At 24.4% G+C, this 16835-nt stretch overlaps 1 protein-coding gene across 1 annotated transcript in view; it reads left to right on the forward strand.

The window, feature by feature from the left end:
- The first annotated feature begins 314 nt into the window (after positions 1-314).
- LOC129605976 (protein embryonic gonad-like) overlaps positions 315-16835 on the forward strand; it is an 87282-nt gene continuing 70761 nt past the window's right edge. Inside the window, exon 1 of the mRNA XM_055516017.1 lies at positions 315-411. The gene's annotated coding sequence lies outside the window, so the exon portion shown is untranslated. The remainder of the gene's footprint in view (positions 412-16835) is intronic.

The following is a 16835-nucleotide window of genomic DNA, read 5'->3' on the forward strand; positions in this document are numbered from 1 at the left end:
GAGTAAAATTTTTAAATTTTACAGTGTGTTCGTGAAATAAAACTTATATTGTGAATGAAAAGCGAGCAGTATTTTTGTTTCAAGCAAATATACATACACACTCAAAATTTAATTAAATTATCAAAACAAGAATGAGTAAAAGATTTTTCCAGTCTTCAAATTAAAATTATTTTGTAATATTGTAAAGTTTTATGGCTGTTTTATTCTTAAAATTTGCTCCGTTTACCAAAAAATCACTTTTATGCAATAAAGTAAATAAATTAATAAAAATTATGTACTTACTGAGTGTATTACTAATTTGAATAATAAAACTACATTTACGGAAGAACATTAATTAAAATTTGGCAATTATTGAAAATATTCAAAATATTATTTTAAATGTGACACCATTTTGATATCAAAAATTTTAAGGTGAGAAAAGAAACGTTTTATACATGTCTTATATTTTTATTAAAAAGTTTTGTTTAAAAAACAATTTTATTACCTTCTTACTTATTTAATTTTGAGAAATTTTTGATTCTCCGTTTATATTTTGTAAAAGTGGAATTCCCTTTATATTCATATTTTTATAACACATCTGCTCTTATAGATTAAAAAAATAATTGGAGGATCGTTTTAGATTATTGCAAATAAAGACTCGTTAAAATTATATATAATTTATGTCTTTTCTCTCTCTTAAGACTTACAATTTTAAGGTAGTTACAGTTGATTAATTAAATTATTTATGGAGCTCTCTTGAATCAATTATTTTACTTAAAATTACTTTATTACCATAATATTTGGTTAAATATTTTAAATAATGTTTTGATTTTACGAATAAATAAAGAAAAGGCTTAAAATGTTTATATTTTATATTTAATTTATGAAAATGCAGTATAAGCAGGTGGAACTGCCCCTCAAAACGTCGTACAATTAAACTGAATGCTAAAAGAAAAATTATTCTTTTTGCTTTTCTGCGAAATGGCGCACTAAATAAATTTCTCCATTTTGCATATCCCCAAAGTGTCTTTTTTCAATGCATTTTCGATTTGCATTTTAGAACATAAACTCATCAAAAATAAAAATATTTAAAAAGTTATAAATATAAAACAGTTTAAAAATTACGAAACACAAATAAGGAATAATGAGATTGACATGAAAAAATTATTACATTTACATTGTATTTCGAAGAAGTTTTCAATGGGGCGCTAATTTTGTAATATGGGAATGAAACCTAACCTCTAAACTTTAAAATAAAAATTAGTGAAAACTGGACTTTCATTTTAATTCAAGGGCGAACGCTGTTATTTATTTGGTTAATTGTTTGCATCCGCTCTTTAGATATTGTTTGAGTATTGTTGGATAATAGTAAATTGGGGTATTAAAAACACTGACCAGGTACTCAATAAATCCTAGTCATTGAACAGTATTTACCCTTCGTGTCCCGGATCCAAAACGAAAAGTTACGTTTTGACTTTTAATTGTCAAATTTGTGTTTATTCCTTAATTGTGTTTTATTGTAAATAGACTTTCCTATTTACTCTGAAAATTATTTTTGTCAGGAGAGATACCTAATTAACCACTTTTTAAGAAAAATTTAATTAACCACTTTATTAAGCTTATCCACAAACTTAGTAAACGCCTCAAATTTAAAGACAAAAATATTTAACACAAAAACAAATTTATTTTCCAAGTTCAAAAGGAAAACTATTTACTTATAAAAACTTTTTTAAATTAGTGATTGTGACTCATAATTAAAATAAAATATCATCAATATTAGAATTACAGAACTTTTTTTATTAGCTTACTGATGCATCTACATGGTGTTGTACATATATTTACTACTATATGTTTTATAATGTGTAAATATTCAATCTGTATATTTAATTATTTATTCTTATACAACTCCATTTTAGTTCATTATTGGTTAAAAACGTATGATAATGATATAAAATATGACTTCTAATTGTCATTTATCACAAAGATTTAGCAAAGCTTTTATTAGACTATTTATACTTACTTAAATAAAATGTACACGTGTATGTTTTCCTCTATCGCTATTTTTTAATTTTTCATACAATAATTTTTATTTTTCTTCACAAATAAATCGTGTGCATAATATCTGACTGTAGTTAGGTATAATTACAGTGAAAATTTGCTTAAATTCAAATGTTAGGTTTTTCAAAGATTAGGTATAATCACTCTGTGATCATTCTGTAAACATGGCAAGATTATTAAGGGAGGGAGTTTTCTGAACGATCTTGGCGCTTTTCTGGAACTCAGGTTTTGATTTTAAGTTGCAGTTTGATATGGTAATAAATGTGGCATTTAGCTTATCGCATTCCACCTAAATGCTTGCGACAAGCAAAATTTTCTAATAATAAGATAACTTTATGAAATTCCAAAATGTACTTACTATAGTTTTATTTTATACTGTAGTTTAAAGTTTTATAGGTACATTACTATTATGTAGGAATAAGCAGAAGCCGTTTTTCTTGTATTTCTTAAAATTCATATTAAAGAAGTTAAATCTGAATTGTTGATTTGAAGAAAAAAAAGCAACAAGCAATGGATTATAGATATGATAAAGTGTAATAAGATAATTTTTTTTTATTTTTTTTATCCCTAACTCCGCCCCTTAGTGGAGCATAGGGCTGGTGCACGATATTGTAAAACCGAGAACAACAGTTTCTTACGTTTTATATCTTATAATGTAATGTGTATAAAGCAATATAATATTGAATAAATATAAATATAATTATATTAAATAAATATAATATTGAATATAATTTTTATACAGACCTGACTGGGCTTTGAACCTGAGACCCTTTTGTTAAGGTCCATTGCAATAACCACTGTACCATTGGTCAGGTCGGTTTAATAAGATAATACTTATGTATATCTTTTCCAAATTTTGAACAGAAATTTAATGTTCAAGGCAAATTTGTAAAGAATGTGCAGCATTGATGCACAAAAGAAAGGATTTTGTTCTTCGCGAAATTCTTGAGTCTATGTGAAGAGTATAGGTTTTGAGGCAGTGCTTTGAAAGGTTGGATTGCACTGCATAAGCAATACAATAAGCATTGTTGCAACATTGCATATAACCCAATTAAATCTCATTGGCATTACTTGACAAGTGTTTATTCTTCCAATATTATTTTTCAAGATACAGCGTTTTTATTGTTTGTAGATCGAATTTTAGCAAGGAACGGGAAAAACTTTATTTTGGAAGAGTAATTTTATAGTGCAAAATGTTAGTTCACTATCTTAGATAATCTCAAACTCTCAACAATAAACTCTATCAAAAAGCATATAAGGAACGGCAAATTTCTTATAAATCAAAATTTTTGTAAAGACCCAATTAACGGCATATTCCTATCAATTTGCTACGGCTTCCACCAATTGTGTTCCCATCCGAATGATGTGTAACAATTCAGGCAGAAATTTTACTAAATACAAAATACAAAATTTTTCTATACGTTCAGGTAGCAAGTATATGCTCAGATTTAAATTTTTTTTGGTTCATATTTATCGATCGATTTTAAACAAATTTGCAGTTAAAATTATTAATTTTAATTTAAGCATATTTAAGAATATTTAAAAATAAAGATTTCTGTATTAAATTCTATAGAAACAAAGAACTCTAGTATTCTGAAAATATAGATTTTCAAAATGTAAAAACAATTTGTTTTCTACATAACGACTAAAACTTCATTGTCATTTCCAAAGGTTCGATTATAGACAATTTCACTGTGCTCAAGAATTTATTTAAAATATTTTATTCTAAGAGTTAATTGTGAGGAAGAGTAAAATTATTAAAAAAAAACAAATAGAAAAACGTGACTTTTAATTTATTAATTTTTTTGTACTATAATTTACTATATTATCTATCGTAGATATGTGTATATAATTTATATTAAACATATTGTGTATAGTAAATATATTTTTAATGAAAATAATTATAAATTAAGTAAATTTTTAATTTCCCAATGCAGGGAATTTTAAAATTAAATGTACACAAGGTTGCGAATTAATGCATCCTGAATGGGATATAAATAATGGGTGTAATAATATCCAGCGATGTCTATTACAAAATTCATAATTTACCTAAATATGTATAATAAAACAAAAATATTGAACACAAAATAATTGTCTTAAACTTGAGTTAAAACGCGTGCATGTCTTGATAATATTGTCCTTTCTAGTATTGATCCTAATAAATTCTTAAATTCTAATTATTTGCATATAGAAGTGAATTTTTATGCATTTTTATGCTTTATTTTCTAAGTTCGAGAACTAGAAATGCAAATCAATACGTATGACTCCAAAAAGTGAATATAGTTTATTTAACCAACCTAAACTTCTCCTATGATTACAGATTTTTACTGCACATTCGTAGCTCAAAATTATATAATATCAATACAAAATTATGCAAAAATAATTGTAAAAAATAATTTTGCTTTGTAGATTTCTTAAAAATATTATGCCTGTACTCTTCCAATACAGGTGTTAAGATACAAAAGTACTTGACACAATATGTGTACTCTATATGTACTTACTTATATGAAAACCGCTTCATACATAATAAAAGTTGTAAATATACAAATTGTAAAATACATAACAGAAGCAGTGTTAAATGATTTAAAATGTTAATTTATTGTAAATAATTTAAATGTAATGTGCATAATGTTACCTTCATTATTTCGATTAAAATAGCATTTTGTACTTTATTAAAATACAAAAAAAGATGAAAATATTTAATCGGTAAGTAACGAATTAATAATAAAATCAAATTACCTTGTTTACCTTATGAAGGACACAATATTTTCTTCATTAACACATTAAATATTTTAATTTAAATATATATATATATATATATATATATATATATATATATATATATATTTATATATACAGTAAAGTATGGAATAAAAACGAGTTTATATGTGTATGAATAGTTGAAGATGAATTTCAATTCAATTGAGTAGTTTATTTATGCAATAGTGATGGAAAGTAAGTGTGCACTTTTAAATTTTATGAATTAAACTCTTCATATTGCAGAGTACACAGTGAAAATGAAGAATCGGATTCTAAGTCTTTTTATTAGAAAAATTCGAATTTTGAAATGCATATTATTGGTATTTGGAAGGGTTTATTTTAATATGAAACAGTATCCTTGACTTAAAATTTACCTTACATGTTAGAATTGATTTTAATAACATATTATTATTGCACTGTAGTTAAAATATGCGAGATTTGCACTTAAAATTCCAATGAACGACTAAGCTAACATCATATTTTGTAGTTAAGGTTACTATTTTTTGACATTTTAGTTAAAAATTTTATTAAAATAAGCTTTGCTATTTAAATGTTTTAATAAAAGAATAAAAAAAGCAATTTTACACAAAATTCATCAATGTTCAATGAAGAACTGAGATGTAACAATATACTTTTGCAATAGTTTGGCAATAAAATGAAAGTAGCAAACTAAATTATAGATTTAAATATCAAAGAATTTTATATTTATTTTCTGAATAAAAATGTGAAGCTAAGGGAATGAAACCATTACATTATATGCTAGTTATAGGCTAGTGTTATAGAAATGTAATACGCTTAGGATTTTATACAATTAAAATGATATATAAGTACTAAATATAAATTTAGCGTCGTTTTAAAGATGCACTGTAGATATTTCATATCTTCTGAATTTTACGTAATGCATGATCAAATTTCATTAAAGACTGTAAATGCTCGCTATAATTCTTATATTTTAACAGTTTTTAATATTTTTTAAAGACATATAAATCCAATTATATTATAAGAATTTGCATTTTCATACAATTCAAAATCACTATTGAAAAAAGAAGAATTCAAAGCTTTATTTATATGTATATGTATGTATATACTTTATATGTATGTATATATATCTAATAATAGAATTTATAAAGTAATAATTATACATAGATTACCTTTGTTATTAATGATCATTAATTTAAAATCGATTATAGATATACAGAAGTGTGAAATTAATTAAATATGCACATGAAATGTTATACATACATATATCTATGTATATATACAATTTTGAATATTGTATTCGTATATATAAAAATACAACTTGTCTCATATTATTAATCATAATTAATTTCTTTTATTTCATACATTTTTTTTATTTTTTTTATTAGCAAATTAAGTATTCTTTTATTTAAGGTTAAAAAACAAAATGGAATAAAATATAATAAATTGATAATTTTAATAAAATAATGTTATTAATTAATTAAATTAACAATTTATTTATATGTACATAATATACTTATATTCAGCCAATGTTTATCTATGCAAAAATGTACCTGTATGTACGTATATTCGTATGTATATATTTAAATTAAAAGTATATAATTTAAAAACTTGTTTATCATATCTGATGCGAAAATATGATTATTAAAAATTTAAATTAAAGTGTTAAATTATAAATAATTAGTGTTTAAAATAAAAAGAGAATTTTTATATGTACGAGTACGTACGTATGTAAATAATAACGAATGCAATGAAACTGGTCTACAATATAATTTATTAAATTTAATTTTTATATATATTATGTACACTTACTTATGTGCTCGTATATGGGAATGAATTAATAACTAAAAATAAATTACTAAAAATTTGATAAATAAAAAAGTAATAATTATAACAATTGCGTAAATGTTAAACATAGATGTCGCTGCCCTGACACTAATTAAAATGTGAAACATACTCTGATTAATTTTTTTATTACAACTTTCAAAAAAAATTCAAATTTTTTATTTCAATTACACCATATTCTTTTCAAAAACTTTAAGTAATAACATTTTAAGTATTAAAAACCAAAAACAAAACTTGGTTAATTTTAATACAAAAGTCTACATACACACATATGTATACACATTCATACAATTCTATTAATTTTATATTTTAATTTTTTGTTTCTTATATTCATAACTTTAATTATTTATTTAATATTTATTAATAAATACAACATTAAATTAATTATTTTAATTTTAACTTTAAATTTTAAATTTATTTATTTAAATTTTATTAAAAATTACTTTTATTTTAGTACTTAATGTGAAATGAGATCGAAAAGAAAATTAAATAATTACAAAATTAGTGCTGATGAAAACTTTAAATAAACCAAGTAAAAAAAATTAATGAACTCATAAATATACACAAACATATATACTTACCATGCGTTTATAATAGTATAACAGTTAATAGTACGTATCTATATATATATGTATATAACCGCATTAGTAAACAAATATAAATACCCAAAATCACTAAATAAAATTAAAAAGGAAAACATTTATTTTTGAGAAAATAATAAAAAAGAAATAAAAATATTTTCTCTGCAAAATTTTGTACACAAATGCACTTGTACAGAGCACAATTAAATGCTATGAGTTACTGCGCCACTTGCTGCATGACATTATTTTTAGCAGTGAAATTGTTTTTTTTTTTTTAATAAGTAAATAAAATATTGTGCAGGGTGTTGAATACTCTTTCGTATGTATGTATGTATACATAAATGATTTTCTTTTACTTTATATTGCAAAATTATGCGAAAAATAAGCAAATTTACTCCATAAATTTAATTTACAGACGACTATATACATACATATTTTGTTTATATGTATATTATTTACTTTCTACATAGTATACGTATATACTTATGTGTTATTTGAAATAAAAATGTGAGTATAATTCTTATTCACACATTTATTTATTTTTAACAATATTTATTAGAATTTGAATTTGTACCTGGGCGCTATATAAATTAGAGGCGTTTAAACTAAAAGTACAAGTGTAACAAAAATTAAGCAATTTGTAGAAGTTAACCTGTTTTTTTTTAAATTTTAAATTGCTGTCAATTTTCGATATTCAGCAGAATTTTATAAATCTGTAAAGTATTTTCATTTGTTTATATGGTGCGCAGTATAGAAAATCATGATCGTCTCCAAACATTTTTATTTGATTGGGATTGAAAAATGAGAAGTGATGATGAATTTGCTTTAAAATTTTATAAGCAATATTTGATCTGCAGATCTGAAAATTTTTTATATATTTTCACATAGTATAGCAATTTTTAATGTCACAACGACCTAATTTTTTTTTTGATTTTTATTGGGTTGAACCATTACTTGATAAATATGAGGTGGTTTTTATAATTACCTTTTTTTTGGGTTTACAATATTATTTATTAATAATTTTAATGATATGAACATACAGTAACAAATATTGAAAAATCTCTATTTCTTTCCAAAATAGATACCTATTAAATAAATAAGTTCTACTCATGCAGCCTCTTCCGACAAGAGTTCATTAGCTGAAATTCATCAAAACTTCCCATTCTTTTATGTGCTACTGTTAAGCATTTGTTCGAACTTTATTGAAAATCGATTTTTTTATTTTTTAATGCACATTTATCGAAGGATGGATCAAAACTTTATGAAATATGTTTAAGAATTAGATCCCACACTTATAATCGCCATGAACAATCTTGTATTTATATACATAAGTATATAAATTGATATTTTTACAATGTTTTTCATGATCATTTTTATTTGTTAAAAGTATCAGCAATTAAGCAGGAGTATACTTTTTATTTAATTTATGAATTAGTTATTAAAAGTAAAATTAAAACATTCAAATGTCCATATGAATGTGTGTATGGATAATAGCAACCTGTGTTATTTTTGCTCATTATTATGTAAATCTAAATGAGGGTTAATTAATTAGATTAATTAATTAAGAATAATTATAAAGTAGCAAGACAAGCTGTTCTTTTTTTAATAGATACTTATAATTTATTATTTAAGATTGTTATTGAAATCAAAAAAATTTGTGGTTGTATTTCCGTCTTTTAATTTTAGATTCAATAGGTTGAATCTTAACTTTATTTTCATCTTAAGATAAACTAAATATAAAATTTTTTAAGAGTTCGGATTTAAAAAAAACATGGACCCTACTTTACGATTTGGGTGATTTTCCAATTACATTTTAAAATAATATTTTTTTTTTAAAAAATGCGATCACCGTAAATTTGAACAAGAGGTTTCACATTCAAACTCAAAAAAATTATTTAGGATAGTTTTTTAGGTAGCTGCCGTAATATCCAAAAGTTTTCGACATAATTGTGTCTCTTCTCTCATAAACTAAACGTTATTTTATAAAGCTAAATACTTGTCATATAAATTTGCATTATTGTAGAAATAATTTTAAAACTGATTTTGTTACAATATTTTTCAAATTTATTTATCACCACAATAGGATGCGACTATATGTATGTGTAATATAGAATGTAAATATGTATATATACACACATATACATATATAACTATTCTATGCTCGAGTCTTTTTACACTCCTGTAAATAGTAGGAATGAAATACAGTAGGAATTAAAATAATTTAAAGCTTAAACATATTTGACATAAAGATTTAAATTAATATATTAAATTACCGTTAACTTCTTAATCCGGGTATGTGTTTTTAAAATCAATGTAGCAGGATCTTTTAGTATATATAATTTATAAATTTAATGATATCTTGTCGCAGCATAGTTAAAATATTGTAGAATGTGATAATAATTTAATTGTACTAGTTTATTGATGAAATTACCGCAACATTTTGGAATTTATTTTAATGTTTTATTATATACCTGCCTACGGTCTTTATTTTCTTTTTTTCACCCTTGATAGGGTATGGATATCATAGATAGGCAGGAGAATAGCCTACCGTTGTTTTTATATTAAATGTTAGATATCAATTATTGTTTTATTTTTGCTGATATTTAATATCGAATATTGCGGAAATATCGTTACTAGTTGTATATTATTTTTTTTATTTTATATGTAGTTATACATATTATTGAGAAAGACCTTTCTTTTGAGGAAGGTGCTCTAGTCAGGCCATTTACGGTTTAAATATTCTGAATTATCAGTTTAGCTATATGATCACTCTTTTCTTTTGATTTACTATAGTCAAATTTAAAAAACTTAATTTAGATTTTGAATTTATTAAAATTGATCATTTCTAACAAAGTTAAAAGTATGTTGTTTTTTAATAAAAAATTTTTATAGATATTGAACTTTTCAACCGCAATTGTAATACCATTAGGTTGTAATTAAGCGGTAAAGATTATTTCAGTACCGCAAAAAATTTAAATTAATAAAAAGTGTCTCAAAACGATTTCATTGTGTTTTCCTATTCTAGTTATACTACTCAATATTGTCTTGCTTGTAATTTTACATATAACTATACACAAGCGTGATTTATTAATATATTTTATTGTTAGAGGGAAACATCAAAATCGCAAATAATAAAATTTAAGGTCTGTGAACTTTACAATTCAATAAAAATTTACAATTATTTTCTTTCACTATAACCACATTTTCATCTTTTCCTCAATTTTTCATTTCTTACTCCAATTGAATTGTTGGTGATCTGAATTTTTCTATACCATTACAAATTTAAAAAAAAATAAGACGAAAAATTTAAAACATTTTATTGAGACTCTCTATATAACCTCTTGATATGGGATGAAATGCTCTAAATAAGAGATATGAACATTTATAAGAAAATTGCAATTTTAATAGTTGAGACATTATAAGTCCTTGTTAGTTAAAAAGAAATTTTTTCTAAATTTCTGTCAACGATGTTGCCAAAATTTTTATAATTATACGCTTAATTTGGCTCTCGAAATACCAAAAATATGAAATATTTTCTGTATAAAAATATTTAAAAAATTTAAGTGGCCTAATTTGCTAAGAAATAAAAACTAACTATGGTCTTGTAATAATTGTTTATGCACATTCAGTTAATGCGTTTTCCTTACTTTCAAAAATTTTTAGAAAATATAAGATTTAGTTTCTGTATGCTTTCATTTTCTTGAAGTTTGACTTCTGAAAAATTTTCTAAGATATCGAATTAAAACTTTTAATATTTCACTATACTTTTGGATTTTTGCAATAAAAATTTATTGTAAAATTCGAAAAACTTTAGTTGGTGACTTAATTAATATGGCAACCCTAGGTTTGTGTTACAAAGTTATTAATGATATGCAATTTTGTCATCATCAGATATGGACTGATATTTAAACTCTTTCTTTTTTCTTTGAATCAATTAAAATTTGAATAAAAATTTCTTTAAATAATAATAATTTTACAAGAATCTACTTTTTAAAGTTTGGCTATGAACTATATCGAACATTGGGATTGTTTTGAAAAAGTACTTACAAATGTCGTACGAGCACCAGTTTTTAACTTTAATTGAACCAAACAAAAATTAAAATTTTTCGGTGGAAACGCACTTCTCTCTAGTGGGGAAGCGTAAATAAACTATTTTTAGAGATATGCCGGCATAACGGTCTGTCTGTCAGTGTGTGCACTCGTGTATCTCAAGATCGGCTGAACCAATTTTGATGAAATTTTATATATGAGTTTACTTTGGCTATGACACGGATTTATCAACTTTTGGGATATATCAGACATCGGGAACTGGAAATTTTTGTGGCCAATGTTACATTTTTGCATAAATAAAGAGAAATAATTAACAAATTTCTTTGAAATTTATTATTTAAATTCGATATATTAAAGCATTTAACAAATTAATTGTTCGGAAAGATCAGGGCTCGGAAACCGAACTGGCGGCCAATTTTTGTATTTTTTACCATATCTACGGAACGGATTGATTGAATTTTTTAAAATTTGATATTTGAGTTCTAGTTCTTATTGAAACTAGCTTGTTAAATTTTCAGAGATTTTGAGTGGCGAAAAGTGAAATTATACTAAGAGCCAAATTTAGATTTTTCTAAAAATGCTATCTAAAACCTTGCTAGCTTCCTTAAAGTTGAAGGGAAGTGTTGAAAAGGCATTTTTATCTTTTGTAACACTTTCAATAAACTAGGTAATACATATTGCGGTCGATTATGTGCTGACTGCATCACATTTTTGTTTTATTATAAAGTCATATGATTGAATGCTATTTATTCTGAATGTCACAGTAAATATGCGTATAGTTTCTAGTTAAAAGCAGTAGTTTTAAACATGCCTTTATGTAGACTGCTGTAGAATCAACTGTAAAACTTAAATAAAGTTTAATTATGTCCCTCATAAATTCCAAGTAAAATAACTTGCTATAATTATTAAATAATTATTTCTATTCTCTTGAAGTATTTCAAATATGTTATTTCAATAATGCGCTTAGTGTATAGCTTAGAACTTTACTTTAAATGGAAATTTAATGACTTGTCCGTCTTTAACTATACACCAAATGAATAATTATTTTTCTTAACTCGTGCAATTAACCCTTAAGTTCGACCATTATATTGACGATTCTAATAATATAGATAGTTCCAAGAATTGCATAAATTGCTCATTCTAAATTTTTTTTTCTGTTATTTCAAAAATTGCATTCATTGCTCATCCTTTTAAAAACTATGCAATCTTTGAAATGCATTCATATATAAATGTCAGTAATTTTCATAATGTATGAAATAGACAGATTGTTTTTAAAAGCAATGTTTTCACTTGCTGAAAGGAAAAGTGCTACATTACTAACCATTAGTTTGAACCTTTATTTTTGTATGAATTTTAATGATAACGAACATGAACTTAAAGAGAAAAAGCGTCGCGTCTTTACAGAGTCATAACCTGTGCTTTCGTTTCAACGATCAAATCGAATCCTAACATAGCAATAAAAACGATGTACAAAATTTTTTTTGAAAGACTTTTTTTCTGTTTTTATTATTAATTTTCATTGTATTCAATTTTGCAACTGTAACAGTAGTTTTAAATTTTTTTTCTTTTTGTTTGATGGTTTTAACAATTTTTAACCGCAAAACTATTTTCTTTTTATCTTCAAAAAAACTGTTATTTTCCATCTGTTTTAACTATCATTAGATTGACACACAAACTGACATATACGAGAAGATGCTTCAGTTAATTCATTACTTTACGAATGCTATGCACTATTGACTAATACAGAAGCAAAAAAACAAGAAGAAAATTAAAACAGAAAATACTAAAGGTCGAAATAAGAACAAAAGACGAACACCACAAAATTTTAAATCAGAAAACCACATATCGCAACAACAACTAGAATAACAAAAACAGAGTGTATAAGGTTGAAGAGAAAGAGTTCACTTTACCATATTTTCTTTATTGTTTTTATTATTTTGAATAACATACATTTTCTTTTGTTCCTATATGTGGAGGAGTCAATTTAAATTACAAAAAATTGTTGTAAAATCAATAGAGATCATCGCTTAATTCATTACAAGTCATTTATTCATTGCCAAAGAAAGGAAGATAGACATGAAAAGCTATGGAATATTAAAATGAAAAAAAAAAATACGATATCCAAAAAGAGACGACCCTCATATACAAATTTTTCCACTTGACATTAAAACCGGAGCTACTAGCTATTTATTTAAAATATATTTTTTTTAATTTTCCCACCGCAATCTGAAGAATTACTATGCAATCATTAAAATTTGAAATGGACTTTGTTCATAAGCAAAATTATATACATAGAATAAGAGAGAATGAATAAAATTTTTTTCTCTTTATGATGCTTACCATTAATTAATCTTCATATTGGAGTTGGTTTTTAAAATGATTGAATTCCTAATGTCAATCACTATAACCGTATAACATGTAATTAGTTTAAATTTTGACACTTATGTATATATTTCATGTTTTTGAAAAGACGATTTATTAAACATATAGATCCATTTGCATTTATAAATGAACAGTCGTAAATTTTTGAAATTTTAATCCATATTTTGCTTCCAGTAACTTTTCTCTGATTACGACAGGATTTTTGTTAGCTATTATTTTTAGTTTCCAAATAATAGAAATGTGAACTAGTTCCTTAATTATTTCTTTCTACGGAAACCAATACAATCTACAATAATAAAAACTTTTAAAGCGAAAGGCTCCGATTGTTGTCATCTCCCGTCTCTTCATTGAATTTCTGGAATTCACAAAATTCGATAAAAATTCGTAAGGTCACGGGAAATTTGTTGATAAACGCACAAAATTAAAAAATTAATTTTGCATCATTCCGCAAATTAGAACTTTTTCAACTTGAATATTTCCAATATGTCGTAATTTAGACATTCTTTCCTTTTCGAAACATTACCAAATTTATTTCTGATGCATTTTAAATTTAAGGTGTTTCTGAATTTCGAATTTTATGTTTTCTTGTAATTGACGCTAGAATTAATATTAACAGAACTACAATTGTTTCAATTAGAACTATTTGTGTTTGAAGCTAATTTGTTGAGGTAAATTTATAAGTTTCAAAACAAATTACGTCATCGAAAAAAAGATTAATATATACATATATGTAAGTGTGTGAATTGCATAGAAATGCTTAAAAAAACAACAACAAATTCAGTACTACAATGTTTTGGCAACAAATGTTACCCGGGATATTTTGATTGATTGCTTTTTCCTTACTAGTTTATAATAAAAAATAAAATTTAAATAATGTTCAACTATTTCAAATAAATGTCAAGTGCAAAAATTCGAATAGGCTCCTTTTTGTTTATTTTAATATTCATTAACATATTTAAATTCGAAATGAAGGATATCGAATGTTTGGTGTTGATATAAGATTAGTGAATACCTAATGTTTGCTGCTGAAATAATATTGAAGAAATGGAAACATTATATGGACAAAACGTTCAAATTTTGTGAAGCTGACGAAAACTTTATATTAAATAAATGTTAAGAGCCTAATCGTGTATCGTGTAATATTATATGAGAAAAATTTTAAGAACCTGATCGTCTATTGGTTTTTTCATCTCTTTTTTATTCACTTGCAATCAGAATTTTCCGATTTTCTAATGCAAATTTCATATTTCCAATAAGATTTTTTCATTGGTTTTTTGCATTTTTTCTCAAATGATCGACTGAACGCGTCACCGTCAAAAATAAAGTGAAACAACTTTTTAATACATTTTGGAAAAAAACGATGTACGCAGTAAGGAAAAATTTTTCTCACTAGAAAATTACATTATACAAATATATGATAGTTAGTCACTTACCTCTCACTTGGCGAGTAAAATAGCGAGATAGACGATCAGGCTGTAAATATACATTTATAAAAAATTTAAAATAATTTTATTAGTAAATTAACATTAATTTTTATTATAATCACAATATGTACCGTAGAATTCATAAAGTATCGGCCATAATTCCTTTACATTATAAATAAAGTAAAGTGTAATGAAAGACGAAAAGGGATGGTTATGAATATTCAATGATAACAGTAAAATTATATTTTACGGACTACTGACATATTCTAATATTTCATTTCAATGTCCATACATATTTACACTCTTAGAAAGAGTGCATTACGAAGTAGTAAATCTTAAAGAGGATTACCTCTTATTTAAATAACTACAAAATACATATGTACATATTCTAGGTTCCTTTCTTGCTACTGTACTAAAATGTATAAAATTTTCGCAGCAGCAGCAAAAGTAGTTGCAATATACATGTTTTTATGTAATCAGATTTGCATTTAAAACAATTTTAATATCTTTTTTTCTAATGCAATATTATACAAGTATGAATGTTTTGTTAAAAGTGATCAGAATACTTTCGATTACCTTATTACGTACATCTTCGTATTAAATTCAATGTTCAAATGTATGTGGACGTTATTTGCATGAACATAACATGCATGTTATTTTAACAATGTTAATTTTTTTTTATATTGCTACCTTTTAATTTTTGATTTTTTTTATTAGAAATACACCTGCATGCAAAGGAATATGCAAAAAAAAATTACGTTATGCGGGTATTTAGTATTTTTATTTATGCTATAACCGGAACTTATGCTAAATTATAATCTCCTTTATTTATTATATTTACTTGTACATTTAATATAGGATTCATTTAATGCAAATATAAGTCAATTTCAAGTTGGTATTATCCATCCACGTTGCTTAAATATAGATTAAGAAATTCTACATAAGGCAGTTTGTAAGTCCTAGGGAAATTATATATAAAGTTGTACGAACCTGCGTCACGGAAGATCTATAAGAAATTGCCTTCTTTAGAGTGTTTTAATTTATCGAAATTATTGCTGTTGAACAAGAAAGAACATAAGATGATTATTAGTTGAAGTCCATAATAGATTTCATTCTTGGATCATGGTGTCTGGTTATCATATAGTGTAATCTACAGCGCTTAAAAAGTAAATAATTTTTGACGTATTTAAAATAATTAGTGAAGCATTACTTAAATAGCGAAAATTTTTGAAGTATTGCCGATTACTCGATCATACAAGAAGGTCGTGTGAATATATAAGAGGAAAATACATAAGAAAATATAAGAAATACATAAGAACGAAAATAATTAAAACAGAATTAATTGAGTGATCAACGGTTTATTTTAGTAAAAATATCTTTAAAAATTATTCTCTCTATTTCACAATATTGAACTTATTTAGAAATATTATGTTGCAAACGGAAGCATGTTATATAATACCTCTAATTTCTTAATGTATTCTACATAATCTCAATATGGTAATAAATATTTAGAGAAATTAAAAAGATTACGATTCATTTTTCCCACAGGAATTATTATTAATTTTATTATAATTTGTTGTTAGTATTTTAGATCAATATCTGTTAAAAAAATGCATTTGTAGGATATTTCAATTGCTTAAATATTTACTAATATTTCGATTTAAAAAAAAATAAACTTATAAGCTACACAAAACATTGGGAGATGAAAAGTTTACTATTAATTGGCATAAATTTAATGTTTATTTTAGTATTAAGATATCATCTTCTGATTTCGAAT

Source organism: Condylostylus longicornis, unplaced genomic scaffold (genome assembly GCF_029603195.1).
Source record: "Condylostylus longicornis isolate FDR11 unplaced genomic scaffold, ASM2960319v2 ptg000016l, whole genome shotgun sequence".
Classification (NCBI taxonomy): Eukaryota; Metazoa; Arthropoda; class Insecta; order Diptera; family Dolichopodidae; genus Condylostylus; species Condylostylus longicornis.